We start from the raw sequence: 3,848 nt of genomic DNA on the forward strand, positions 1-3,848 counted from the left end.
ATGTGCTAAAGGAGCATTACTAAAGGACATTAAGGTGGTTTGGTCAATGAGATTAGGCCATCTGTGTCTGCTAACTGGCACCTATGTAAGGTAGGCCCCTATTCTCCCAAAGGGACTAGGAGACAAGTGTCCCGTCCTTGATGATTGCATTTTAAAGGGGTGGATCCCAGATTCTTGAGAAAGACATTCCTGAGTTATAGAAAATATGATCTCAAAGAGACAGAGAAAAGATTAACAATGACATGTTTCCAGAAGTCAATGCTCTTTTAAAAAAAAGTGAAGTCATGGGCCTGTAGTCAAATTTTTGCTAGGACAAACAATAAATTCTTCAGGCAGTATTGAGTTTTCCCAGGCCTGGCATTTTAAGGGAGCTGGGATTGTCATCCTAGAAACACAGCCTTAAGCTAATAGAAATTGTATTGGTGTTTGTTCAAGGCTTTTAGTGTGAAGTATGGATAAAACCATTTGTGCTAAAAAGTACAGTTCTTAGAGGCAAAGTCTGAGGTCTAGTCAAAAGGAGGCCATAAAGAATAAAGTGAAAAATTTTAATTTTTCATATTTAAGTTTCCAGATTTATGCTTTTTGTGAAAAGTAAGAGTCAGACTCAATGAAGTTGAGATGTCTATTATCACTAAATTCCAAAAGATAAATTTAATCCATAGTGGTGGACTATGATGCTGAGAAAGGAGTTTATTCAGAAAGTAAATGATGAAGCTTCTGCTATCTGTGTCTTTGGGTTGCATCTTTTATTGTAAGTAGGCAAATAGACTCTGCCCTCACCTAGGTATTTTACCTTGAGATACATTTTGTGCTCTAAGGAGATGCCAAAGCATTCAACAAAATATTGCTTACCCACCATGTTCTAGGGACTATTCAAGTCTCTGAGGATACAGTAGTGAACAAGACAAATAGATCTCTGCCTTTAAGGGGCTCACATTCTTTTTTAAAATTATTTTTTTTATTGGAGTATATTTGCTTTACAATGTTGTGTTCGTTTCTACTGTACAGCAAAGTGAATCCGTCATATGTATACATGCACCCCTCTTCTTTGGATTTCCTCCCCATTTAGGTCGCTACAGAGTGCTGAGTAGAGTTTCCTGTGCTATACAGTAAGTTCTCATTAGTTACCTATTGTATACATAGTACCGATAGTGTATATGTGTCAGTCCCAGGCTCCCAACTCACCTCCCCTCCCACTTCCTCGGTGTCCTTACATTTGTTCCCTATGTCTGTGTCTCTATTTCTGCTTTGCAAAGAAGATCATCTATACCATGTTCCCAGATTCCACATATATGTGTTAATATACGATACTTGTTTTTCTCTTTCTGCCGTACTTCACTCTGTATGACGGTCTCTAGGTCCATCCAGGTCTCTAAAAGTATGGAACACTTCATGAATCTGCATGTCATCTTTGCTCAGAGGCCACGCTAATCTTCTCTGTATTGTTCAAATTTTAGTATGTGTGCTGCCAAAGCGAGGGCTAGGGGGCTCACATCTTCATGGTGGGAAATAGACAATATGTGAGTAAACAAGTACGTTAGAACATTTTATAAAAAGCTACTGTCATTTAGGACTTTCTGGGTGGGCCAATGGTTGGGAATCTGCCTACCAGTGCAGGGGACATGGGCTTGATCCCTAGTCTGGGAAGACCTCACATGCCACAGAGCAGCTAAGCCCACAAGCTGCAACATCTGAGCCTGCATGCTGCACGGACTGAAGCCCATGCACCTAGAGCCTATGCACGAGAAGCCACCGCAATGAGAAGCCTGGGCACCTAAACTAAAGACAGCCAGCGCACAACACTGGAGACCCAGTGCAGCCATAAATATATACAGTAATTAAATAACACACCAAATACTTTAAAAAATTGTTGTTTAGTCACTAAATCACGTCTGACGCTTTTGTGACCCCATGGACCGTGGCCTACCAGGCTTCTCTGTCCATGGGATTCTCCAGGCAAGAATACTGGAGTGGGTTGCCATTGCCTTTTCCAGGGGGTCTTCCTGACCCAGGGATCGAATCTGAGTCTCCTGCATTGCAGGTGGATTCTTTACCACCGAGCTACCAGGGAAGCCCAGTGACTGTAATTTAAACCCAAACAGGGTGATGTGATAAGCGTGAACCCCCAGGAGGGATCTGCTTTATGTTTGGAGCTCAGAGAACCTCTCTGAGCAGACATTTGAGCTGGAGTCTGAATGATCCTGTGGTTGTACAGAGATCTGGGGAAAGAGCATTCTGGACAGAGGGCACATGTGTTCATGCCTTGATGTGGAAATAGTTTTTGTGAGTTTACGGAACAGAAAGGAGACACTAAAGCATAGTGAATGAGCAGAGATATGGTTGAAGGAGAGCCAGGTCACATGGGACCTTAGAGGCAGTGTTGAGGAGTAAGTGCATTGGAAACTCAGGAAGGATAGATCCATCTATCTGTCTATCTATCATCTATCTATCTATCTGTAATCATTTTTATTACCTGTGTAAAAGAATGGTAGGGGATAAGAGTGGAAATAGGAGAGCAGATTTGAAGGTATTAGAAAATCTGGAGAAAATGTGATGGAAGTTTGTCCTAGGGTGGTAGCTTCAGGGAGGATAAGATTGATGAGATGAACTGATGGAGATGAAAATGAACAGAATCAGGATATATTTGAAAGGGGAACTGACTTGCGAATGGATTAGATAAAGGGAAAGGAAGCCACACTGCCTGATGGCTTAAGGAATATTTCCACGGGGAAAATGAGTTAAGTTGAAAAGGAAATGTCAATCAGGCCCTGCATGTATGAATCTAGAAGTCAGGAAAGGGTTCAAGTTCAGGGTGTCCACTGGGGAGACATCAACACATACATGATATTTATGCACATACGTTTAGGAGTCAAGGAACACAGAACACAAAATGGTGATATTTTAGACAAATGGGTGGATGAGGCAAATATAGCTATCTGTTATTTATTACATTTAACGGTAGTTGTTATTATGTATTGCATTATATGCATTTTATAGGCTATATTTTGGGCTTCCCATGTGTTGCTAGTGGTAAAGAACCTGCCTGCCAATGCAAGACATGTAAGGGACACTGGTTCAATCACTGGGTTGGCAAGACCCCCTGGAGAAGGGAATGGCAATCCATTCCAATATTCTTGCCTGGAGAATCCCATGGACAGAGGAGCCCTGAAGGGCCACAGTCCATAGGGCTGTAAAGAGTCGGACACGACTGAAGTGACTTAGCATGCATGCACACATACTATATTTTAAAATGGCCCCTTGCACACACTTATAAATGTGATGGGAGAAGGTTGAGAGACCTTGCCATTATGCTTTATATTTTAAGGTGTTGTAATCTTCAATAGTATTTGTCAGTTTCTCAAATCAATTAATGTTCCATGTGCCAATAATGGAAACAGAACACTTAGTGGTATAAGTCGTCTCCAGGTGCATTTCTGCCTTATTATGCAACAAGTATAATAAATGCTATAACTCTTAGCTGTCACTCACTTCTGGATACAGGAGGGTGGAGCAGAATTTCTCCTCTGGTTCATCAGAGGCTATGGCCGTTTATGATTACTGTGCATTTGAAGCAAGGCTCTCATGGCACATTCCCAAAGAGAGTCAGGCTGGGCCTGTCACAACCAGTAGGGAGTTCAGCCCTGGTTTGCTTATACCCAATCTCCATGGCTCATATACTCTGAAAAATTCTCCTTTTTATGAGATTGAATTATTACCCTGAAGCAGGTCAAGCAATTCTAAAATTCAGCCGACACCGTTCAGATGGTGGAGCTGTTTATTTGTAAAGGTGTGTTTCTTGTTGGCCTTGTGCTCAGCCACAGTATAACCATCCCCAGTTGCTGCAGTTT

At 41.8% G+C, this 3,848-nt stretch overlaps 1 non-coding gene across 1 annotated transcript; it reads right to left on the reverse strand.

Annotated features, from left to right (window-relative positions):
• Window positions 1-1,374: 1,374 nt before the first annotated feature.
• Window positions 1,375-1,477, reverse strand: LOC122422979. The gene has a single exon (XR_006264061.1). It is a non-coding gene; the product is annotated as a U6 spliceosomal RNA (small nuclear RNA).
• Between the last annotated feature and the right edge of the window lie 2,371 nt (window positions 1,478-3,848).

This window comes from Cervus canadensis, chromosome 20 (genome assembly GCF_019320065.1).
Source record: "Cervus canadensis isolate Bull #8, Minnesota chromosome 20, ASM1932006v1, whole genome shotgun sequence".
Classification (NCBI taxonomy): Eukaryota; Metazoa; Chordata; class Mammalia; order Artiodactyla; family Cervidae; genus Cervus; species Cervus canadensis.